The sequence below is a fragment of the Ambystoma mexicanum genome, chromosome 6p (genome assembly GCF_040938575.1).
Source record: "Ambystoma mexicanum isolate Mex_15411 chromosome 6p, UKY_AmexF1_1, whole genome shotgun sequence".
Classification (NCBI taxonomy): Eukaryota; Metazoa; Chordata; class Amphibia; order Caudata; family Ambystomatidae; genus Ambystoma; species Ambystoma mexicanum.
In genome coordinates, this window is record NC_090935.1 from 1,024,818,790 (window position 1) to 1,024,846,407 (window position 27,618).

A 27,618-nucleotide genomic window follows, 5' to 3' on the forward strand; every position below is an offset into this window, starting at 1 on the left:
ACCAGGGATCAGGTCTATGGGGCAGTCAAATGACCGATGAGGAGGAAGAGGTATTTCTCCGGGTTCCGAAAACACGGTACAAAAGTCGGCGTAAACATTCGGAATCTGGGACAGGGAACATAAGGCAGACGAGTCCTCTCCCGGGATTAGAGGGACCAAGGTTGTAGACTTCAAGGAGGTGTTGTGGCAGCAACATTCACGGAGGCAAAAGGCAGAAACAAATTTCAAAGTACGGGACTCCCAATCGATTGTAGGATTGTGTCGCAAAAGCCAAGGCAGTCCCAAAACCACAGGATACGATGGTGACTTGATGACGTCGAGGGCTATCTTTTCTTCATGCCCCTTGACCTGTAACAGCATGCCGATGGTATGCAACCGAATGGGACCGGAAGCTAAGGGTGTACCATCGATGACCTCTACCGGTATAACCGTTCTTCTGGTAAATAAAGGCATACCAAGGTTGATGGCGAATGTCTCGTCAATATAGTTCCCGGAGGCCCCACAATCTAATAGACCATGGACATCGATCCTTTTATCAAGCCACTTCAAAGTGATCACTAGATTCATCAAGACGGCAGGCTGCATTGGGGGCAGTTGTAACCCAGGGCTGGAAAGGTCTGAAAGCAAGAAAGGACCTGTCGTAGCCTTTCCCTTAGACGACAGGTCTTCTAGTTTCCCCCTTTCTTGATAGGACGTAGAGGGCAGGTTCCCAGGAAATGTCCAGCGCCTCCGCAGTATAAACACAGTCGCAGACTTCTCCTGCGCTTCTTCTCCTCTTCCGATAACGGGCCCTTTACAGCTCCTAGTTGCATTGGTTCTTGGGTAGCATCCGAAGGTGTTGATATCCCAGTAGGATGAGTCAGTGGTCTGAGGTTTCCCTTTTCAAACCGACGTCTCTCTCCTTTTCTCTCGGCCAACCTCTGGTCTATCCTCAGAACTTGTTCAATAAGTTTCTGTAGATCATCAGGTTCCGGTATGTGCAACAATTCATCTTTGTATTCTTCTCTTAATCCCCGGCGAAACAAGGTTTTTTGCGTTACTTCTGGCCATAAGGAGTCAGTTGCCAATTGACGGAAACGGCTGATGTAAGAAATGATGTCGGTATTGGCTTGTTGTAGATCCATCAGTTGATTCTGCGCTGCAGAGGCTAGATTGGGGGATTGAAACACATCCAAGAATGCTTTCTCGAAGGCTAAAAAATCGTTCAGGATTGGGTTATTAGTAACGACCAATGGAGTCGCCCAGGCAAGAGCGTTACCAGATAAGTTGCCCAATATGTATCCGATCTTGGCCTTGTCATTGGTAAAGTGTGATGAACGGAAGAGAAAGTGTATGCGGCAATGATTACAGAATTCACCCACACGGCGGGGATCTCCATCGAACTTGATGGGAGCTGTGTGAGCCATGGGACCTTCAGGTTGTGGAATGGCACCAGTGTTCTGAGTCACCATTTGGCGTAAGGCTACATTTTCCTGACGGAGTGCCGCCATCTCGGCACGAAGCGCTTGAAGTTCGTTACGAAGACCCGGATCCTCTTCCATCGTAAAGTCCGAGGAGTCAGAAGACAGGCGTCTCAATCTGTTGTAAATAGCGTCACGAGAACGCTGCGTACCTGTTCGTCCGGTTGGATTCCTTGGTGATGAGGCCAGGCTGTCGGATGACCCGGAGAGATGTGACGGATGGCGCGGGGAACCAGCCCAACACCAGCCCGAATGGAACCGGATTGGAGGTGAACCGGCTCCCAACGCCACGGGTTGGCTCACCCCTGATTGAGTGGCGTCAGGACAGTGCAAGCACTGGCAGGGGGAGCCTCTGAGTTGATGGTCCGGGGTCCTTGGTGGGATTCCGATGGTAGGCAGGTCCGGGGACTGGAAGCTGAACGGTCCCTCCAGGGACGAAGACAAGGAAGCAAGAAGAGCAGGCCGGTCAGGAGGAAGTACGGAACAAGAGGGGAAGCTCAGAGCGGATAGGAACTGGAAGGACTGGGCAGAGACTAGAACCAAGGAGGGCGAGCGGGACTTCTGGAGCTGAAGGAAGGGGAAGAAGGAATGAGGAAGGACAAGGCGAAGGGCAGGGGTTCCCCAGGCAGAACAAGGGAAGTGGAGGGCAGGGGTTCCCCAGGCAGAACAAGGGAAATAAGCAAGGCAGCAAAGACACGATCCGAACAAACCGCGTTGAGACGCGGTTTGGAGAAGGATCAGGGCTCCTTAAATAGGCCCGCCAGCACCTGGGAGGCCTGTAACGCAAGCCGTGCCGTCTCCCCGGCAACGGACACCCCACAACGAGGCTTGAGCCGCACGCCCTCCCGAACCGAGCATCCTGCGCACTGCGCATGCGCGGAGCGCGGAGAGCGGGCGCCCGCGCATGCGCGAAGCAGTGCGCGTAGGAGACCCGGAAGCGCCAGGGACCCAGGACACCCCCGGACCTCGGAGCCGAAAACGAGGATACAGCCTCCAGGACGGGGAGCGCCGTAGCGGGTAAGGGGACCTCAGGATGGGCGGCGTGACACTATGTGCTGGAGATTTTAACAGCAATGGAAGGCGGGGGCTTGCAAAAAGGTTGGTGACTCCTGTTGCACATGTGTGTCTTCAGAAGATGCAGAGAATGCGTCTTTATCCCACATCATTGCAGCCATCCATGACCTGGGTGTTTGCATGAAGTAGGAGGGAGGAGTACAGGAGAGTGGCTGGTACACCTTGACATTTAACGGGGCCCTGTCGTGGCTCAGTGCGATCATGAAGATGTTGATGCTCATTATCGTGTTTATCCTAGTTATCTTCTGCACTCGCCAACTGGGCCACCGATGTTGTGCCAATGCGGTGGCCAATAGCGCAAGAATGATGGTATCAATTGGGGTTTCAAAAGCACCTCTTTAGACAAAAGATAGTGAAGCACAGACTGATATCTCATAGAATGGCCCGAAGTTTGAAATGCTCCCCATCCCATATGGAAATGAAGTTGACCACCTACATCACACTCTCATTACTCTACCCCCAGATCTAGAGAACTACACAGAGGTTTTGGAGAACTTGGCTGGGGGTTGCCTCTATATGACTTCCTCACCTGAGAAATATGCATGTAGGGTGAGAGTTTGCGGTCAGTATGCAGGGTTTGGATGCCAAAAAAGGGCATGGAAGCAGAGAGGAGGTAGCAGGAGCAAAGGGGGTTTTATGGAGTTTGTTACTGTAGCAGTAATGAAAGGGGGAATGTTTGGAAGGGGCGACCCCACCCCACCCTCCAAAGCACTTTAGAATAAGTCAAGCTGCTTTCAAAGCACTATGATAGGCCGGGGGTAAGGAGGACGGTGGTAGGAATCCACCCCAATATAATCAACACAAATAGTGTAGCCCAGCACATGAGCAAAACTGCCATTTTGTGTAGCTGTTAGTTCTTTTGCATAAATGTTAGTAACTATAGTTAGAAGACAAGGCCTGCACAGCGAAAGCAGCATTTTATGCACTAGGCACTTCCAGCCATGCTCGACCTCCAATGAGGACAATTCACACCCCAAACCACCATAGAGTTCATTCGTTGTTCCAACAGTGTTGCAAATATGTTTTTCTATCAGAAAGGAATGTGCCCTTCAAGGCCGTGATCACAGACTGGCACCTGGTGTGCATGTTATCTTGCACTGTCCAAAGTCTGACCTGGCCCACCCCCGGGCAACCACAAGTTACAGCCCATATAACTGCCTAAGCCCGAAGACCCCTGAATTTCCTGGCACCAGGTGCCCTTCGACCACTAATCCTAAAGTAACAAGTCCTGAATGTTCAAAGAGAACGGACACTGCACGTCTTTCAGATACAATATTATGATTTCTATTGTGAGGTGCTGGGAGGGATAAATTATAGTTCAAAATGAGGGCGGAGATCTTTGAGCCGGATGGCGCAAAGGGGAGTGAGTGAAATGTGTGTGTGGAGGTCAGAGTGCCCAAGAACATCCTTTGTGGCAGTCTTAAAGCCTGCCAGGTGAACAGTATAATGATGAAGTAGCATTGTGTTAGGAGGGTAGTTAATTTGTTCATTGATCTACATCGATGAGAAGAAGATGATCTCTGCAGCATCCACGTGATGGAAGAAGGACGTACTGGTCTGGAACAAATGACCTGGAATCCCTTATGGAGCAGGCAGACCGTGTATAGGTGCACACCATCTTCATCTTGTATCCTGGTTTGCAACCTTATGTGTTACTACAGACTTCTGCAATTGTATTCGCTCTCTCCTCTTTCTTCCCCACTCTTTTTGACTGCTTACTCTCTGTTCTCTCTTCCTCTCCCGTGCTCCCTTTTCCTATCTCCTCCCCTCCTCCCCTTACTTTCTTCTATGCACTTACCCTATCAGAATTGTCCCTGGACCTAGTATGATAGCAACCTCGTCCATCTCCTCCCCCTTTCCCTTACTTGCCCCCACCCCAGCACTATCTGAAATGTCGTCAGGCCTCGTAAATAGTCGCTTGTTTTGTTCCTCCCCTCCCTTTCTGCACCCCTCTCCCTCACCTTTTGTTGTTCTCTGGCTCTACCAGAAATGTCATCAGGCCTAGTACGGTAGTCGCCTGTCTGTTTCCATTTCCTTATTTCCTACCCACTCTCCCCCTCCCTTCCATATCTATGTCGTAGCTCTTGCACTATCTGAAATGTTGTCAGGCCAAGTACGATAGTTAATTTACTGTTCATGGCCTGTAAGAATGTTATGGTATTTTCCCTTGTTCTCTCCCTTGCCTTGAAGCGCTTTGAAACACATTGTGTATAGGTGCTATATAAATAAACGATCATATCATATCACATCACCAACTGTGCAGGTTTTTACTGTATGTTTTGCGTCACAATGATGATGTGTCTCCTCTTGAGCCTCTGCTTGTACCCTTTTTCGGTAGAACGTTCTTTGCAGGTCAGTTCTTTGCTGTTGCTCTCATCTTTGTGTGAGATTAAAGCTTGTTATCCTTACAAGACTTGGGCCTTTCTTACCTAGCGGGTTGTATTCTCGATGGTGTGAGCGCTCAGGGGCATACCTTCATGAATGAAACCACCAGAACATGCAAACCGTAGATCACTCTAACCATTCTACAAATCGAATCACCTCCAACAACAAATAAGTCAAACACTGCACGCCACCCGTCTGGATTCAACAAGCCCAGTGCACAAAACAAAGTACATCAAGAAAGCTCACATGCCCAGATGCAAGTTGCTCCTGCACGCATCAACATATGAGCACAGCGTATATCCTGTCCCGCTACCCCCCCCCCACTAACCAACCCTACCCCCTTTTCCTTACAGAGCCACATCAGCACCTGGAGGGCATGAAAACTGTTGAGGTTTGTGCAGTATACATCAACTTAACAAACCTTTACATAACATCAGGTGTTATGTTGATGTGAGGGGTGGGACAAACGGTCCATAATATGCTCTCTCCACCAGTAAGTTATGAATTATGCACTTTGGATGCCTTTCTTGCATGGAGCTGGTCTCCACCTCCATCCCATTCATGTAGAACATGCAGTGGCCACTCTGCACACTTTGATTTTAATGTGGGCTGAGAGACTAGAAAGAACATTAAATTCAACCTGTTTTTTTTCACCTGCAAAACTTGGCATAATCCATTGGGGTGTCTGCTACACAACAATTCAGACGGTATGTACATTTGTTTTAGTTAATTGATGCCAATTATGCCTGGATTACAATAGATCATTAAAACCCATTCATTCCAATTAAGTTAGTTGGAGCCTAACACTACTGGAGCAGGCTCATTTCCTGAACTCGTTGCCTCATAAGAATATCTGTCAACTTCCCATACGTGATATGCATTCATTAATTTGTAGATTTAACCCCTACGGAATTTATTTAGTATGTATAGTATTTATTAATTCCAGCTTTAATTGCCCAAATGCTTTTTTCACGTGTGATTTTACTAATGAATTTATGCTTTCATATTTCTTCAGCTTGCAATTCATTTAGGATATCAAAATACAACTAACAAAAGTTATTTACATAAAACAAATCCAAAAGTCATTGGCAGAGGTGGGATTTGAACCAGAGGTGAAGGCTCTCACCACTACACAGATAGTTATCTAACGATTACACCTGGAGAAGTGAACATGAGAATCACAATGTACCCAACTCCAAACTGACTTTGCACTCAGTGCAAAGTGATAAACACTTTCCAGCACTCTATGATAAGGTATGGCATAGTGCACATTCCACACAACCCCCACTCCACTGGCAACATATTTGGCACAACGCTTGGATGTTATGCTTATTACAGCATAACTGAGGATGCATCACACAGTTTTTGTTTCCTGCCTTTTGCTATCCTGTCCATGCCTAGCCCCACCATTGAATGCTCCAGTCTCTCCACCTCTCACTGGTCGTTCACCAAAGTAGCACATTCACACCTACGTGTAAGCTGCTTCCCTGCCATTAACTTGGTAAAGGACACGTATTTTGACCCTAAAACAGAGCAATTGTGTGCCAGGCACAGTAGAATTCGGCCTTCGCTTCCTTGGCACCATCACTTTGGTGTACCATGAAAGTGATTGTTAACATGGCCAAAATGACTGCACCACATCTGTCCCTTGCCCCCAAAGACATTTAGGTTTGGTAGCACCTCTCAGCTAACACCTGTGGTTACTGATGGAGTGGAGGGGATGTGATTCAAGCATTTCGATGTATATTTAATGCCACTTTAAAAATGGAACATATATATGCTACAATAACACATGTTCTGAGCTGATCTATATTACCATGAACAATGCAACATTAAAAGATGAAAAACACTTTTTTTCATTAAGGTGAGTTGAGCTAACAGTCAGCTTCTATTTCATCAAAGGATACAAATAGCATGGCAGTTTGTAATGTAAGATGTATGATGATGGTATAGCAGCATATGCTGCTTATTGGGGTCATCACAATGCAACATTCACAGATTAGAAGATCATACCTGACATCAAAACCATACCCCAACACTGGTAGGGTGCATTCTTGCCAATTCACTAACAAAGGTTCTACAATATTTGGTTCTCAAGATGTTCTCAGAAGAGTGCCTATCAGCTTCAGGAAGCATATTGAATAGTGAGGGGTCACGGGAGTTATAGTACAGCACATTTGGAGAGGTGCATGATTCAGACCTCAACATGTATTGCTACCATATATGTTTACTGCATAGTCTGTACAACAGGTACTGGGTCCGAGACCCAGGAATCTATTTTTGGCTTCTTTAGCTGGGATTTGCAAAATTCAAAGGTGTATACAGCATTTCAGTACAGATTAGGCGAAAGGCCATCGCAGCATACTCTATCTAATATCCTGCAAACAATTCTGCACTCCTTTCATCTGACCTATCTGCATTCCTAAACTATGAACATGCCTCCCCTGGTGAAATCTACTATGGCTGTGAATAATTAAATAACCAAGTTCCTGAAAAGATGAAAGATTATTGATGATTGTAGGCAGTGGTAGAATTTTGGGGAGCGGTAGGGAGCACTGCTCCTCTACCTTTTCAAAGTTTTACTGTTCCCATACTTTTATTTTAAAAAGAAACCGTTCAGGCATGGTTTTGTTTTAAAATTAAAATGTAGGAAGAAGTTGAATGCACTTCAGTGCACTGCAGTGAACATTCCATTAAACAGCAGGTGCATTTGTTTAGGGGTTTGTATTGCGTGTAGGAAGAGGTGTGGCGGTGGGGGTTGTGGAGAACCAGGGCAAGCCGACAAGGAACACAGTTCCACTACTTCTTTCGTACACTTTGACCACTGGTTGCAGCGCCATATCAGCTGCATGCCTATAATGAGGGTATGTTTTTCCTTCATTAGTCAAGTGGGGCTGTGAGGGGTCAGAAATGAAAGCCTAACACAAACCTGTCATGTTTTTGGTTTAAGACATTTATTTAAATGAAAATGGGTTGGAACAATGCTACTCTGACCCTATTCGAAAGAGGAGTTTCACTATCTAGAAACCAAAAACTAAGGCTCTGTCTGTGTCAGGATGTCAATAAGTGAAAAGCCGACCTTGTGTCGAAAACTTCCTATCCTGACCCTCACACTACAAACCAAACAATAGCTTGTGATAGGAAATGTCTTTAACCTGATATTGGCCAAAACAGTGTTCACAATTTTAAATTAGAATAGCTCCAACTGAAATGTTCTCCAAGGTAAAAGGACATGGACCCAGAGGGTGGTTACCTTACCCTGGATTCTGAAATGGGATGGTAATATCTATTGTACTAAAAGTTCCTTTGTGTCTCTCCTTGATTCACAAGGTTCCTGCTAAGCAACACGTTCTGTAATAGTCTATCTTTCACACCAGTGGTTCCTTTGTCTGGCAAACATTGTCCTTTATTATTAGTGTTAGCTTTGCAACTCACCTGGTATAATCACCTGCCAAGAAACTTTATGGAATTCTATCTGCCTGTTCTACTCTCCTGCCAGGACGTCTCTTGGGATTTCACTTCCCTGGTATACTCGAGGCTGCGATCTCTCTTGTGTTTCAATTGCTTGGTATCCATCCCTTGCCAGGACTTCTTATGAATTTCACAGTTTTTCTTCATCACCAAAACATCATGTACTTTTCTTAACTCTATATATCTGTCGGTGGTAATGTTTGTTTAGGAATCCGAAGAAATACATTGAAAAAAACGAAAGGGAGAAAACAGGGAAATTGGCGTTGAAAGAAAAAAATGAATTCCGAAAATGTCAATCAAGGGGAGCGGGGTTTGCGGGGGTATTTCCTGCTTCCCTTTGTCAACTTTCCAGGCCCTGGGGGTTGCAGGGTTGGCCCCCCGCTACCATACAAATGAAAGTGGGTGATAAGCAAACAAAGAAAACGTTAAAAAAAATAAAGGATAGTACCCTGCCGCACCGCTTTACTTCCATGTGCATGAAGGGAATCAGCATTTAAGGGGCATTGCAGAGGCAGCGCCACACTTTGTTGTGTGCTGCCAGAGGGTAAGTAAGGGGGTGAGGAGGGAGCGGGCGGCCTAAAATGTCAGTTGGAGAAAAAACGAACATTATTTTCAAAAATATAACTTTCGGTTTTTACTCTCTCAGTCATTTCAGATTCGAATATTTTTCTGTAATCTGTTAATTCAAACTTTGCCCCAAACTTGCATCACATGCATCCATATTTTATTGGGGGTTGAATCTGTATTTAGACTTTTCTGCACTCAAAGAAGCCTCTTGTAGTTGCTGTATTTGCAATCTCATGACCTTCAAATTATTGTTGGCGTGGTCGCCGGAACGCCCCATCGTCCCTTCTTGCTTTGAGTTGACTCACTGGTTCTCTCCAGCATCTCAAGTCCTGTTCGCACTTCTGCAGTTAGGCTCTGCTTTTCGCTTCCAACTCGGGGGGTGCAGATGTCCTTCTGGCTACCTTTGCTGCTCCACAGTCACACGCCTGCTGCCCTTCAGGTCCAAGTATGGAGATCTTTGCCTCTTCGAGCCGCCGAGTGCCCAGGAACTCTCTAACGGCATCTCAACAGCACGTCCTGCTCAGGCACTGTGCTTCTCCTTCTGTTTAAGCAGACTCCTCTGCTCTGCCACACCAGTATGTCTCCACACTGGAAAGCCTCTGCATAGGAATCAACATCTTGTCCTTCACTGCCAAACTCAAATGTGCGGCTGCCATTTTAAATTGCCCCATTCATGGGTAATTCTGTAGAAAAACACATTGAGCTTTGGGATCCAATTACCTTGTGCCAACTCCTTCATCCTCCTTGTCTCAGTACTTCAGGGATTATGGGAGATGGAGTTGAAAGGTGTCATCAGACATTTTGAGAAACCTTAGGGCATCCTCATGTCTTTTCCCATGTATCCTCATCTAGGGTGGCCAGGGAAAGGCCATCCCTCTTGGAACCTGACCATGGGGCTGCAGATGCGAGGGAGGATCACCTGGGTGGAGGAAACTTGGGGGAGACATTCTTAAGTGAGACATGGTATCTCCCATTTCCCTTTAATAATGAATGCTCTGTCCTTCAAGCCTTTATAGGCTATTGGCAGTCTTTTCACTGTTTTCCCCTTAACACCTTCCCCAAGAAACACCAGTTTGGTACTGGAACAAGGAAGAAACCAACTAGAGAAAACATCCTCACTTTACTAACACACACACATACAGACATCAGTTGTGTACTGCGATGAGAATGAGGTAAGCAAGAGTAATGCAGGACTACCATTTCAGCAGTGAGCGGTCTAGTCCTTTTTGGACCAATCATGGTAATGGGAACTCTAAAAGCCTTACATTTTTTTTTAAATGGAGGCAGTTGTGAAGGCAGCATGGACTGCTGGGTGAAAGCAGACTACTCTGGAGAAGCAACGTAGCAAGCAGAGCACTCGAGTCCCTTTGGAAAATGTAGAGCGTGGGCATCGGGAAGAGAAGCTAAAGGACTCTGGAGGCTGATAGCAGGCCACAAGTGGGAAACCGGCGTATTCCAGTGAAGTGGTTGCAGGAATCCTGAGCTTCAGGAGAAGGATTTCTGGGTGATTGAAGCCACAGAGAGCCGGAGGAAGACTACACAAGGTTCTGCATGGGAAAGAGAGAGCTTGTGGTGGCAGGAGCCGTAAATTCCACCTGGTGAGTCTAAAAAGCATGGGGGACACTGGGCTGGCAGGCGAGCATGCAAAGCGAGCAAGGAACATTGATTTCAGTGAAAGCAAGTTTAAGTACTTTTAAATACCAAACTGGATGAAAGAAAGTTCTTGAAACTTTCTAAATCAAGGAACTTGATTATATGAGAAAACAAGCCTCGGCAAGAGTCGGGAGAATACGAGAAAGTGCCACAAGTGGTTCATGTACTGCAAAGAAGTCTGTAATACAATGGTGTGTATAGAAATGCATTGCTCAATGAACTACTTAACTCATGATAGTTCTTCCAATGATCTTTGCTTGTTGTCTGCCACCATTACAATAAGAATCCCTTGTGGAGGCTTTCCATTAAAACCAAATGCACATGTGATGTCATCAGTGATGGCATGAATGAGATGTGTGATGGCATCTTGGATGTCATGGGTGTTAGTCCTTGCAGTGCACACTGGTGACATGAGTTATGGTTGCTTAGCTTACCATAACTGGTGAATTTCATGGGTTTTTCAGTTTTACTTGTAACCATGACATCGCTGTAACAACTTTTTCCATTGAATTTCATAGGTTTTTGCTAGTGCAACTTAACCACAACGTCCCTTTAACAACGTTTTTTGTTAGTGAATTTCATAGGTTCTTAGTAGGGCACTGTAACCAGTATGTTGGTTTAGCATAGTGTTTTCAGTAAAGGCGATTGTTTTTTAGTACTATAACTGAACCATAACGTCCCTTTAGCAATGTGTTTTAGAGAGTACAGACTGGAAAGTACCAAGACCAGAACGTCACTACAATGTAGTAAGCACACTGAAGTTTGTCTACTAACTGCATAGGTGCTGCAGTAAACAATAGTAGAAAAGAATAATGTCTTATTTATTACGGAGCAATGGCAAGCCCCTTAGAGTGGCTGGAAGAAAATTCCCCTCATGATGCTATGATTTACACTACTAACCCCATTGGTACGTACACTACTGTGAAGCGTACATTATGTAATATATATTGCTATATGTACAGCAAACATATTGGGCCTCATTACGAGTTTGGAGGTAGCCATGCCGTTTTTAGCGGCGCCCAAACTCGGATCCATGTCCGGCAAAATGGGAATTACCAGGCCATTCCGACCTTTGCGGGCCTGGTAATTCCCATTTGCCGGAACCGGACCCGGTACATCCTCATTCCCATTTGAGCCCCCATAGGACTCAATGGGAATGGGGAGGATGCTAACAACGGACCCGTTAATGACGGGTCCATTGTTAGCATCCTGTGCTGCTAGCGAGTGCCGCTCTGCACGTCTGGTCTGGCCAGGCCTACAGAGCAGGAACCGCTGCAGAACTCATAATGTGGCGGCCCAGTATGAAGGTTGCCGGTCCCTTACCGGCACCGTTCATACCGTGGCCGCCATAGTCAGAATGGGGCCCATTTTCTTTTCTGTGAGAGAACATATTGGAAAGGTAAGCAAGACAGCACAAGCAGCAACTCTTCCACAACAGCATACGGCTATAGCAAAGGAAAGAAACTCTGTGCATAGCAAAAAGGACAGGCTGAAAGCGAAAGTGGAAAAATTGGTGCACAATTGTGCCGGCTGAAAGGTTGCGTACAAGGGTGTATTACTGACAAAATGAAACAGCTCTAGCAGACCTGCACGTGTACCTCTTCAACATGATAGAGGGCACCATATCCTCAAAATCTGTGTGATGGGAGACGTTATGGTAATACCTCTATGTCTTCCTCCCCTCACAACCAACTTGAGGAAATCCCCAATTCCCCACAATAAGTATCCACTTATGCTACCCCTTCTCTTTGCTAATGCTGTGTATGAATGTGTACAAGTAAACGGTAATAAGTGAAAGGATGTTGCGTGTATATGTAGTATGTTTTTTTTGTTGAAATGCTGTTCTCACTCAGCGGCACATAGTCCTTGTTGGAATTACCACAATTAAGAAAAAGGTAGGTGTCCTATGGACACCGCAGTTGCCCGGCCTATCCACAATGACAATGGAGGCATCCGTACGACGGCAGTATGCTCTGCATATCCGCATGTTGTCCTCCACCTACGATGACGTGTGGAAGGGGACATGTGGTCGTTTTGCAAGTACACGCATGTGTATCTGTTCCTGTGTCCAGGTAACACTGCCACTGTGCAGCATATGCGAACAAACGTTAATTAGGTTGCGGCACCCACCCACGACGTATACAGATAAACATCCCACTTGCTATACCCTATAAACAGCCAGCATCTTCCAAAATGCTCGGCACACGTATGGTACCCTATTATTCAGTATAGAAGTGGCAACGGTATGCACATCTGCACAACATATTCAGCCCAAAATGTGTCCTGCGGACAGCAGTTTGAAAGGAGAGCAGTGGCAACATCACCATGAGACCGCACCCACGTTGCGCGTAGGCCCTTATTTCAGTGACACGATCCGGACCCCCATGGACAGCGGCAAAGTACAGTGTTGAGGAACGTAGGGAGTGTTTTTCGGAAAGTGCATGGTTACAACCACACCACAATGGGCTGTTGTACATGTATTTAGGTTTTTGAACAATGTAGGCCTGTTTTCCCGGGTGCAAGTTCTCCACTGCAGCCATACAAAAGGCCACACCCCAGAGCTGCTCTGCAATCCGTTTGCAGCTTTTCAGAACACAGTAGCAGGCCACATAGGTTTGGTGTGTAAGTGATGTTTGACCAAAGGGCTGTGCTACATTGCGTTTGCAAGTAAATGCAACCATGTCAGTCTGGCACAGTGTGCACAGTAATGTAGAAAATTAAGAAGGGCCCTTCCTGTGACCCACACCCGCAGATGTGATAGTCCCCACTGTCCCAATGTCATGGGTAGCAAGCGTTATCCGGGAGTATGCGCACGTGCGTTTCCCCAAGGACGGCGAGGGCCGTGCCCCAATAAAGCAGAAACATTCCTTCTTCCCTTTCTACTGTCTTCTTTCCAGCATGCCATCATTACGAACCGTTAACAAGTTGCACGCGCATCCACCAATAACATTGAAGAGCTCCCCATGTAACATTATCAGTTCTGTACAACAGTCCTCTGCATACACACCACCACTAGACACGTTATTGTGCAATCCCTCTGCCTCCCCAGTCCCATTTCCATTATTGGCATCCTGAAAGTTCCCGGATGTGGCTTTCATGCTGCGTGCGGGCGTGGGGGGAATCCATTGCAACCATGGTAGGGGGAGTTTGTTGTAAGTAACAGCTCTGAAGAGAGCTTTTTTTATTTTTTTGGAGCTACTTCTAGAGAAACACCTTTTCTTATTTTTTTAATTGAATTTGTGTTTTTTTGTGCTCATATCATTACAGTAATCTCTTCAGCGCATCCTGCAGACAAGCAAAGAAAACTGCATTACCAATGGGTGACAACAAAATGCCATTTGTTTGGAACAACTCTGCATTTTCACAAATAATGGGTCATTGTTGCAGAAGAACATCCCACGAACGGACAAAAAAGTATACATGTTTCTGTTGATGAGACCCCTTCTGACCTCTAGCTGATGACAGCAATCATTGGAATAGGTGCATAGTAATCTTGATGGTATGAATGAGAAAAGCACCTTGGCAGCAATATCAACCTGGGTAGGGAATTGGCTCTTCCATCGTAGATGTATAAGGTTTTTCTTTTTTTTTTTACATGCGTGCAAGAAACTTTTTTTGTTTTTTCTCTTTATATGTGTTTCTGTTTGCCTCTCCTCACATTTTCACCATATTCTGGTCAATGCTTCTTGCATAGTGTAAAGGAAAATGGCATTGCCAATGCAACTTAAATAAATGCCATTTCTGCGGAACCACTGCATATTTTGCGACCTCATGATCTCATAGTGGGTGGAGAACATGCCAGCAGCCTGCTTAAATTCACACATGCTTCTGTTTATAACACACCTTCCGACCTCTGGTGACAAATTACACCGGCATGGGCCCATAGTCCTCTTGTGTTATGCATGAGAAAACGACTTTGGCAGTAGGAAAAATCTGCATCACTGCGTTCAGCAACCTCTTTAGGTGACGGATTAAACGTTCACATGACATGTAACGCAAATGTAGACTTCCATAGTACACCACGACAAAGTCTACATTCGTGACAGAGGCTACATATCTGCAAAGCAGTACCATCCCGCCGAAACTGCCATCACCCTGACAGCCCCAGAAAGTGTCCATTCCTTCCAACCTGAAATTGCCCGCAAGGCCTCTTTACACACAACAACTGTGCAGATGGCGCACAAAGGTATTACCGACAATAAGCACTGTCTGTCTCCCCATCTCGACCAACCTCACGACACAGTATTGGGATGAAATGGGACCGCCCCTTCCGGTCAACCACACCCTAAACACCTAATTGCCTATTTCACACAATTCCATTTCCATGGCCACCATGCTCATAATGGCAGTATGTGGCATGTGCGCTTTCCCATCTACAGTGAGGGCCACAGGCCAGTAAAGAAGACAAAATACTTCTTCCCTTTGCATTGGCATTTTTGCAGCACTCCCTCATTGGGTGCTTTCAAAATTTCAAACTTGCATACAGCACTCACATACAAAACCTCTGCATTGCACTTTATCATTTCTGTACACCACTCCATATTTACCGTTAAACACTCTCAGTGCACGTTTCATTTGATTCCAAAGCCCCACCACCAGAAACTTCTGCTAAACAATGCAAGATTGCAGCAGCCACAAAGATCTTGAGGTGCACCCAGCACACCTTTGGCCATGCACACCACAGTGCAGCCCTTGCCCACACCTACCACAACACGATGGATCCATGCATGCAACCATGTGGGCAGCTTACATTATGCACAAATGTAACATACGTAGTGGCACTTCTACCCAACTCCCCCACAGCATAAAACAGTCATTCATGAAAACGTGTCAAAATTAGCAGAATCCACAAACATACCACAGCCTGCACCACCCCTACACACTGCCATTCACAAAGTATTGTGTCACTAGCAACCTAAGAACAACATCTTCACAACATTGGGCCTACTTCAATAAATCTGCACACAGCAGAGTAACCAAGCACATATAAACTGCATTTCAACCATACGCTCTTCCATACTCACACTATATAAACACTGCACTCTGTGGCCATATTGCACAACTTCACACTGCACCATCTCCTGCCATACACCAAACACTGTAGCATGTTGGAACTATCACCACAACCATGGAATGCACAATACACGCTTTTTAACACACTTTTGGTGCTGAAGCAAGTCTACAATGTGCTCCACACCCATTCTCCAAAGATCGCCACCCTCTGCCTATAAGCTGCACTTCAACCATACCTTCTTCCATACTCAGATTATATAAACACCGCACCCTGTGGCCACACTGCACAAGTTCTCACTGCACCATCTCCTGCCGTACACCAAATACTGTAGCATGTTGCAACTATCAACACAACCATGGAACACACAAGACAAGCTTTTTAACTCACTTGTACTGCTGTAGCACATCTACAAGGTGCTCCACACCCATTCTCCAAAGATCACCACCCTGTGCCTGATACACTGTCAAGCATGCATTGCTGCAGTGGGTGTGCTCCTTGCACATATTCCCCACACTGTAATGCAACCATGCATGTCAGCATGTCACCAACTACCACTATGCACATACGCACCACTGGCACCAGCATTCCTACCCAACCTCTGCACTGCAAAAGAGCTATACAGCTTAAAATGCAACAGTTACCATAATCTACAAACATTACACTGTCTTCGGCACCCCTACACCCTTCCATTCACATACTATGGTCTCACCCACTTCTATTCAGAAAGTATTGTGCCACTGCCAACCTAACCACAACATTGTGCCTACTCCTAGCAATCTGCACACAGCACACTATCCAAGCACATATAAGATGCACTTCAACCATACCCTCTTCCATACTGACAGTACACAAACACTGCACCCAGTGCCCACAGTGTGTGACTTTTCACTGCACCATCTCCAACCACACATGAAACACTTAACCATGTTCTAACTGTGACCTCACCTGCAAAACCAGACATACACTTGTGGCAGCTCACTTCTGCTGCTCTATTGCATCTAAAATGTGCTCCACAATAATTCTATACAAGTCACCACCTTCTAACTGATGCAGAGGCAAGAATGCATTACTGCTGTGGGTGTGCTCAAGCCCCAGGCTCTTGAGTGCATGGCCTACGGCCTTCGGCCATGCACCTAATAGTCTAGACCGTGAACACACCCACTGCAATGTAATTCCAACATGCATATCACCATGTCACCAACTACGACAATCCACAAACACACCAATGCCACTAGCACCCCTACCCAACCTGTGCACCGCAATTCTACAATGTGCTCCACACCTATTCTCCAATGATCACCACCCTGTGCCTGATGCACTGTCAAACATGCATTGCTGCAGTGGGTGTGCTCCTTGCACACATTCCCTGCACCGTAATGCAACCATGCATGTCAGCATGTCACCAACTACCACTATGCACATACGCACCACTGGTACCAGCACTCCTACACAACCTCGGCACCACAAAGGAGCTATACATCATAAAATGGAACAGTTGCCATGATCTACAAACATTACACTGTCTCTGGCATTCCTACACCCTTCCATTCACATACTATGGTCTTACCCACTTCCACTCAGAAAGTATTGTGTCACTGCCAACCTAACCACAAAATGTTCACAACATTGCCCCTACTCCAAGCAATCTGCACACAGCGCACTATCCAAGCACCTATAAGTTGCACTTGAACCATACCCTCTTCCATACTGACAGTATGCAAACACTGCACCCAGTGCCCACACTGTGTGACTTTTCACTGCACCATCTCCAACCACACATGAAAAACTTAACCATGTTCTAACTGTGACCTCACCCTCACCTGCAAAACCAAACATACACTCATGGAAGCTCACTTCTGCTGCTCTATTGCATCTAAAATGTGCTCCACAATCATTCTATACAAGTAACCACCTTCTAACTGATGCAGAGGCAAAAATGCATTACTGCCATGGGTGTCTCAAGCCGTAGGTTCTTGAGTGCATGGCCTACGGCCTATGGCCTTCAGCCATGCACCCAATAGTCTAGACCTTGAACGCACCCACTGCAATGTAATGTCACCATGCATGTCACCATGTCACCAACTACGACAATCCACATACACACCACTGCCACTGCCAACTATGCAGCAATTCATTGCAACTGTTATCATAATGTAGAAAGGGAACACTGTCTCCTGCACCGCTGTGCATTTTCATTCACATACTATGGGCGTACCCACTTCCATTCACAAAGTACTGTGTCACTGGCAACCTACCCACATACTCTTCACAACATTGGCCCTACTCCAACCAATCTGCACACACCACACTATGCAAGCACCACCCTCCAACTCAGCCATGCACCCAATAGTCTAGACCTTGAAAACACCCACTGCAATGCAATGCCACCATGCATGTCATCATGTCACCAACTATGACAATCCACATACACACCACTGCCACCAGCACACCTAGCCAACCTGTGCACCACCATGGAACTATGCAGAAATTAATTGCAACAGTTACCATAATGTAGAAAGGGAACACTGTCTCCTGCACCGCTGTGCATTTTCATTCACATACTATGGGCGTACCCACTTTCATTCACAAAGTACTGTGTCACTGGCAACCTACCCACATACTCTTCACAACATTGGCCCTACTCCAACCAATCTGCACACACCACACTATGCAAGCACCACCCTCCAACTCAGCCATGCACCCAATAGTCTAGACCTTGAAAACACCCACTGCAATGCAATGCCACCATGCATGTCATCATGTCACCAACTATGACAATCCACATACACACCACTGCCACCAGCACACCTAGCCAACCTGTGCACCACCATGGAACTATGCAGAAATTAATTGCAACAGTTACCATCATGTAGAAAGAGAACACTGTCTCCTGCACCCCTGTGCATTTTCATTCGCATACTATGGGCGTACCCACTTCCATTCATAAAGTACTGTGTCACTGGCAACCTACCTACATACTTTTCACAACATTGGCCCTACTCCAACCAATCTGCACACACCACACTATGCAAGCACCACCCTCCAACTCAGCCATGCACCCAATAGTCTAGACCTTGAAAACACCCACTGCAATGCAATGCCACCATGCATGTCATCATGTCACCAACTATGACAATCCACATACACACCACTGCCACCAGCACACCTAGCCAACCTGTGCACCACCATGGAACTATGCAGAAATTAATTGCAACAGTTACCATCATGTAGAAAGAGAACACTGTCTCCTGCACCCCTGTGCATTTTCATTCGCATACTATGGGCGTACCCACTTCCATTCACAAAGTACTGTGTCACTGGCAACCTACCTACATACTTTTCGCAACATTGGCCCTACTCCAACCAATCTGCACACACCACACTATGCAAGCACCAAGGGAGTGGTCAATAAGGTTTACTGGGTGTGATGTATAAGGAGACACTTTGACAGAAAGTCTGTTTCTTGAGAGGAGTGCAGATAGCTATGGCTGTGTCTTTCAGAAGGCAGAGTGTCTAGATTTTGGGCGACTCCTGGATAAATTAGTTGGAGGTGCATGAAGAGCGCTGTGGAGTGGCTGCACATCTTAGATTCCCTCATGTGCATGTGCACTGGCATGGAGTGCGTGGAATGAAGTGGCTGGATGTGGTTCCTCTTGTGCCAATTGTGTTGTGCCTTAAGTTCGCTTACAGACCATTTCAATTGTGTTGTGCCCTAAGGTCGCTTACAGACCATTTCAATTGTGGTGTGCCTTAAGGTCGCTTACAGACCATTTCAATTGTGTTGTGCCTTAAGGTCGCTTACAGACCATTTCAATTGTGTTGTGCCTTAAGGTCGCTTACAGACCATTTCAATTGTGTTGTGCCTTAAGGTCGCTTACAGACCATTTCAATTGTGTTGTGCCTTAAGGTCGCTTACAGACCATTTCAATTGTAATGTACCCTATGGTAGCCCACTGACCACTTCAACGGTGTTGTGCCTCAAGGGCGCTTCAAATTGTATTGTGCCGTGCCTGACTTGGGTCACGTCTAATCTAGGTGTACCACTGCCCTGAGTGACAGCCTGTGATTACGCTAATCTAGGGCTGCCCTGACCTGTGCATTCCAGCCATTGGGTTCTCCCTATCTAGGTGCCCAGGCTTCCAGCCATACCATAGCATCCTCACTCCCTTCCATTATCTCACCAGTCCCACTCAAGGAGACCCTATCTTGTCCCTGTCAACAAGCTCATAGGGTACCTATTCTGGCAGCCAGCACCACCATCATGCACATCAGCGTGCGCCTTGTACTGCACTACCTCCTAGCCACACACCTTGCCCTATTCACTCAACCACCCAAGTCAACCACTCCTACCTTTGAGGTTAATAACCTGGTCTGCCCTTACCTACGTGACCCAGCATCACCCACCATGACTTTGACACCCTCAACGAGTCCTTCAGCAACTACCATTGATGCTCACCACCCCTGCAACCAGATTAACCAATACCTTAATGACCCAGCTCTCTGGCTCAAACACTTTGCCATGAAACCAACTCCTAACCAACATGGCCCCCTCACTCTCAGGAACAAGAGACTAGGCACCAGATTCCGCATTCGTCCTTCCCGCACCAAAACCACTAAGCAAGCCCCATGCACACCACCCAGCCCGCCTTCGCCCACCACCACTTGCAAAACTAAGATCACAGGGGTTAAATTGCCTGTGTTCAAGGGTGCCCTCATCAATGCTAGATCTCTCACAGCACACGCTCTTGACATAGCCGACCTTATCACCACTGCCGACCTTGACTTCATTGCCATATCCGAAACCTGGCTACAGGCCGCCTCTGGCCCTTCTCTATCCTTGGCCTTACCGCCTGAATATGGCATCACACGCTGTGACCGCTCCTCTGCCCATACTAGAGGTGGCGGCATGGCATTCATCCATAAAAACTCCCTTGACCTAAGAGTGGTATCCGACTCCAAACTTGAATCAGCTGAACTGCTGACAATCAAATTACTACTAACACCTAACCAAAACGGCCACCCTTCACCTTATCTACAGGCCCCCAGGGCCGGCACCCCTCTTTGTCAGTGAAATTTCCACTCTTATTCTTGACAAAACAAAAAACAACTCCCAAACAATAATCTTAGGTGATTTCAATCTAGGTCGCGGCGACCCTAAGGATCCTGTAGCAACTGATCTGGAGTATGCTCTTACTGACCTTGGCCTCACCTTGTACATACAAGAACCGACCCATATCAAAGGCAGGACCATCAATTGGTTAGCCGGTTCTAATTGCAACATCCAGGTCCTCAATAACTCCCCATGCTTATGGTCTGACCATCACATCATAACATTTAACATTGAAGCTACCCCGCGAGCCCCAAACCCCATAGCCCCAGCCCTCACCACCCTCAATAAAAAAAATATAACAAGAGAACAACTCCTCCCACTGTTACTCCCCTCTCTTAATGCGGCGACCAACGCCTGCTCTGATCCCACCTCCCTAGCAGACATCTACAACCAAACGATGCTCACGGCTATTGACACTATAGCACCAATCAAACCTAGGAAGGCTAAACCACGAGCACATCTCAACTCATGGTTCACTCCACAGCTAAGAAGCCTCCGCAAAGCCAAACGCTGCGCGGAAAACCGTTGGAAAAGCCACCAATCTGATGAGCATAAAGACGGCTTCCTCCTCGCCTCCCTCACTTATAAAGACGCCATCATCATTGCTAAAAAAGAATCGCTTAATAATCATATCATGCAAGCCGACTCTAATTCCAAGGAACTCTTTAGAGTCCTAAAAGAGCTCGAAAACCCAGTCTCCCCGCCAGACACTTGCACGAAAGACAGCAAATGGTGTGCTAACATTCAAGCAGCCCTCCTAAACAAAATCTCTATGCTCCAATCTAAAATAAAAGAAAAGCAGGACTGCCTGAGGCGTGACAACCGCTCACTCTCCCCTACTAGGCCCACCCTCTCCAACTCTGCCAACATCAAACCTTTCACCTTCGCACCGCTCACTGTCACCGAAGTAGAAAACATCATCCTCAGGATGAAACCATCCAACTGCCAAGGTGACCCGTGCCCAGCTCCCATCATTAAGGACTCCGCCCATGACTTAGCCCCATTCATTACAGCCATTCATTAACTCATCCTTTGAAACAGGTATTGTCCCGGACAACCTTAAAGACGCCTGGGTGATCTAAAAAAACCTTCCCTTGACCCAAGCATACCCACGAACCTCCGACCTATTACTACAGTACCATTTCTGCTGAAGATACTGGATAGTGCAGCTTACCTGCAGATCCAAAACTACCTTGAATCAAACAATCTACGACTTAGTCTTAGGTCTACGACAATCCGGATTTCGGCCCAGACATGGGACCGAAACGGCTCTATTAGACCTAAAAACCCAGATCGAAGTCCTGAAGGACAAGGGCAAATTAGCAATACTATTACTCCTCGACCTTTCCACCGCATTTGATTTGGTTAACCACCAGATCCTTTGCAGGCACCTCCACTCTGCTGCCAACTTCTCTCCCTCCGCAGCGGCCTGGATCAAATCCTTCCTGAGCAACAGATCTATGAGGGTCTTTGCACCTTCCGCTGCCGCAGATCCCTCCCCTATTCATTGCGGTGTTCCTCAGGGTTCTGCGTGTCACCTACTCTTTACAATATCTTTACGAAACCACTCTTTGATGTGCTTGATTATCTGGGTGTCTCCTACACCAACTATGCGGACGACACCCAGATACTTATTCCCATCTCTGGTGATTATCTTGCTGACACCAAGGCCCTCAATGACGTCTACTTGGTCATCCAAGCCTGGATGGCCCAGCACCAGCTATGTCTGAACGACGATAAGACGGAGCTACTTATCCTGGGTACATCACAACGCCTGAGCAAACTTGAGCCATCCTATCAGTCATTCATCATAGACGGCAACGCCATACAAGTCTCGAAAGACACTAAAACACTAGGCTTTTACCTGGATTCCACCTTATCCTTGTCAAGACAAACTAATGCAGTCAGGTCCACCTCTGCCTAATCGTGCAAACTCATTTCAGCCTGCAGACCATTCCTCACCACCCACAATAGCGTCACACTAGCGAGAACACTTATCATGGCAAAAATAGATTACTGCAGTGCTCTATACTTAGGCACCAGCCAAGAAAACCTGTCCAAACTCCAAACCACCCTGAACAATTCAATTCGAGCGGCCCTGAACATCCCTCGTAACCACCACATCTCAGAAGCCAGAACTAGCCTAAAGTGGTTACCCGTGAAGCAGAGAATTTCCCTAAAAACGCTTGCCCTCACGCACAAATGCCTAGCCAACAAGGCTCCGATCTATCTCTGCAGTCGGCTTTCGCGCCACTCCACTGCCCGGCCACTAAGAACTGCTCAGACTCACTGCCTTACTATCCCTAGGTTTAAGCTCCAAAAAGCGGGAGGCACTAGCTTCCCTGTCCTAGCCTCCAAACTTTGGAACACCCTCCCCGCTGCCATCAGAGCTGAAGACTCCTTCAACACCTTCAAGAATAAAACCAAATCTTGGCTCTTTGACCAGCAATAGTTGTGTTAGACATCTGTCCTATTTACTCAGCCCACCTGTTCCCCAGCACGATTTCCGGTCTGCTACCTTCCCAACTACCTCAGGGATACTTCCTCTGCGGAGCCTAGGGACACTGTACCATGTGTAATATATGTAATTATTAAGATTGTTAATATGTTGTATTGGTATACTTTTATTGTAATCTATCTGCCTGTATGTTCTTTTCTTGCAACCCTGTACAAATTGCGCCCTGATGCCCCCGGGCCTGATGGTCTGCGCGTTATAAATAAACAAATACAAATACAAATACAAATACTTGAACTTTTCGAAACACAAAAAAACACCACAAAAGGCTCTTTTCAGAGCTACCACTTCCTCCCGGAGAAGAGAACAATACCCCAAAACGTTTTAATGTCCGTGGACTTCTAAAAAAACCCAGGGCCCTGCAGCATTTCATTGGCACTTCTATTTTTAAAGTGTGAAAGGTGGCTCTGAAAAGAGCCATTTTTTTGTTTTTTGTTGTTTTGTATTTTTTTGGTATTTTTTAACACAACACACAAAGAAAGGAAGGGAAGGGAGGGTAACAAAGGGGCACCAACCATGGGGATAAGAAAGGGCAGGGGGAGAAGGAAGATGTTAGGTTGGCCTCACTTAAGAAGGTGGCAGACTTTCTCATGCTCCCGGACCATAGCCTCAAAAGCACTTCGAAGTGTCTCCCCTTGCAGAGTACTGCATCGGAGTACATGCACAATACAGTGACCCTCGAAAGGTAAGGCTCTACTGTGTCATGTATATGGCCTGCAAGGCTGTTTCAGGGATGCACTGACACACAGGAGTGTCCCTTGTGGTGCAAGAGCATATACAGAGGATGTTGAAGAGGAACTCAACCTACTACTTTGATCGATGGGGACAACCCACCGAACTGCCTACCTGTGGAATGTCCTTAGGTGTCACCGCATGGAAGTGGTCCCATAGCTGTACAGACCTGGTTTGCCACAACTGAGCACAATGTTGCACTCAGTGCAGCGCACCTTGTGTGCATGTGCCGCGGATACCCTTCCAACAGTGTTAAATAACGTCCACACCCAAGACTCGCAATGGCTGGCAGTAGTAAGGACTTCCACTACCTCATTCTCATCATCCTCTTCATCCCTCTCTACATCGCCATGCCTGTTCCCCTCTCCAGACCCTTGGAAAGGTGGTTGTGGAGGGGGTGTGGGTGCTGCTGCGGTAGAGGCAGTAGCAGCAGGAGCAGCCTGGGATGCCATCAGGAAGGTTATCAAGAACCAGGAACCAAGAACAGCAGGAACACAACAGCAACCTGCACCAATCATCCTGGTGATCTATTAGTAATAGCTGTGAAGTAATGCAGCAGAAATTACAGTAATGACAGCAAATTCCCAAAGAGAAGCAGTGCTCTGTCTTGGAAGTCCAAAAGCAGAATAAGGAGCAGCTTTGTGGTGTCGCTTTTATAGGGGTGCTGGCTAGCGCTTTGCAGACATCCGTGCTGTCCGCGGACACTTCAAACACCAAAAAGAGCTCAAAAAGTTCCAAAAAGTATCCAGACTGGTAAGGGCATAGTCTGGGACCTCTATAAGGGTGAAGTTTCATTGTAAAATATCTTGGATTGCTAAAAAAAAGTGCTTTTTCAGTGTCCGTGGGTGCTTTCACATGATGATGTCACGGACAAGTTTGGGAATGGGACAGCTGTCCGTAGGACACCTATTGCACGGGATCGGTTGTACACATGCGTATGGGTGTTCTACAGACAGGGTTTGGGTCCCCAAACTAATTCAAAGTGCGACACATGTGCGGCGGATAGTTCCGGGCCGGCGCAATGTCCGTAGGACCTCGAGGGTGGTATGCGTATGTGGACAAGTGTCCGCCAGACAGGGCTGGAGTCCCCAAACTAATTAAAACGAATTAAAAGTGCATCGCAACTTTGGGGACATGCGGACAGGTTATGTGCTCTACGGACGCCTCCATTTTGATGGTGGACAGTACAAAAAGTTTAGGCGTCCATAGGACACCCCTATTTTTGTTAATTGTAGAGATTCCGGACAGTCGTGCTGTCCGCGGACTCGCAAACGGACACATATAGGAACAGTATACATATCACTTTATTTATTCCAAAAGAAGGGAAAATAATTTCTTCTTTTCCCCAGAGGGGATGGCACTCCGAACAATGAAATACTTGCCAGAGAAATGCTTTGTCTGTTATTGAAAACAAAAAGCAATTGAATTGTCCTTTAAAAAATATCCAGTTTTATTACGGCATTAGCCAAGGTAGAAACCACATGGTGAAACGCATTTCACAGCTTCCTCGCTGCTTGATCACGTACAAGTGAGTTCTCGGTGACATTGTGTAAATATACCCACCATTACCCAAATCTATGGTTCTACTACCAGTGGTGGTCCCTTTTTGGTTTTCATTTCTACCAACACTCAGCCTATTTTTGCTATTGAACATGGTTGCCATTTTGTAATGGCTATTGCAACGGCTCTCACATGTACTTGGTTGCTAATACTCTTTTGTTGAGGCATAGATAACCACAGAAATATACTTAAATTTCAAGCATTTTACACACATTCTTATATGTGTTAAGTAATGTATAGTTAATTTGGGCATTTATGCCAAATTATATCACTCATATTTGTTACCTGAAGTAAACGTGAGTGAACAATGCTGCCACTTCAATTGCCGATGTCATTTTAGGCGAATAGTATATAAACCTTTGTGAACAGACATAAGTCTTGGCCTTTACAATGAAGTGCATAATGCTAGTTAACTGTAAACAGGTCATAAAGTGCATACATCAAGCCTTACATATTGATATATGTCGAATGCTAGTTAGTAAAGTGCATAGTGCTTAGCTTTGCGTAACCGTTCCTGAAGTGCGAATTTATATGAAGTTCTCACTTGAAATAGATTCATAAAGTGCACAGTGCAGATGAATTTCACTTGAGGTAGATTCATAAAGTGCATAGTGCAAATATAATCTATGAGTAAAATTAACATCTTTATAAACATGAATCCAAGCTAGGCCTTCTGTATATAAATATTGGTGGAAAAACCACTATTATTACTAGAGACCATTCTCATTCTCTTTGTAAGGGAACCACCACGGAGTAGAAATTTAAAATAAATAAAAATGCATATAAACACCACTGATTAAACAATCATATAACCACAACCAGGCACTAATCAAAAATTGTTAAAATCTTAAGTAAGATGTGATAAAAGCATCATACCACCAAGCCTTGCTTTCTCAAGTTCTTATAAATGTACAAACTATCAGTATAGAAATCTGTAATGATCTGAAATTAATATACACTGATGACCCAGATTATTTCCACAAGGCAATAAGGACAATTAAAAACAATCATTAATTCTTGATTAACCATTTTCTCAGGTTCCTAGGTATGTGTATTACTCTTCATCAAGGATATGGCCTTAAGGTTTTTTCGATTCAAAGTCCAAAATAAATCTAGTCTCCATTTGGCGTAGTGCTACTTCTCTGTTGCCCCCACGGGGGTTAGCTCGAACATGATGTAATCCAAAGAATCTAAGGCTGTCCAATTTGCTCTCATGTATGTCTTTGAATTGAACTGCAATTGGGTAAGAAGGGTCACAGTTTTGTATCGCTCTCATATGCTGTAGGATTCTAAGTTTCAATTTGCCGACGGTACTGCCAATGTACCAGCGGTCACAACAGCATAGGAGGGCATATACCCTGAACTCAGTGTTACATGTAATGTGACTACCCAATTCTACAAGATGCTTTGTTATTGGATGTGTATAGTTTGTTTTATTCTGAGCAAATTTACATGCCTTAAATTTCGAGCATTTAAAAAAGCTGTTGGTGTTTTTGTGTAACCACGTGGTGGTAATTTGACTTTCATTTATGGGCAACAGAAAACCTCTAACCAGCGAGCCTGTAATGGATGTGGATTTTCTAAAAGTTATATTAACTTTTTCCTTTAGAGTCGGTGCTAGGGCTTCATCAGACTGCAGAACATGCCAGTGTCGATGTAGTATCTTTCTTATGACGTTGGCATGTGTTCCAAATGTAAGAATAAGTCTTATTGCATCGTCTTGTTCTTTGTCTTCTATTGATTTATTAGTCAAGAGTAAAGTCCTTCGATTTAAGTTACGGGCTTTGATGTATGCTCTCTCTAAAACAGCTTTCAGGTATCTTTGTTTTAAAAATGTTGCTGCTGTGAATTTGCATTCTTTATCGAAGCTTTCAATTGTACTGCAATTACGTCTTATTCTTACAAATTCGCCATATGGAATACTCCACTTTACAGATGTCGGGTGGTTACTTGTGGCGAACAGTGGCATATTAGAGCTCGTTGGCTTTCGATATAGTTCAGTGATAATTTCTTGTTGGTTGGTTTTCATCAAGACATCCAGAAAAATAATTTCTTGCCGACTATCGGGGTAATTCAT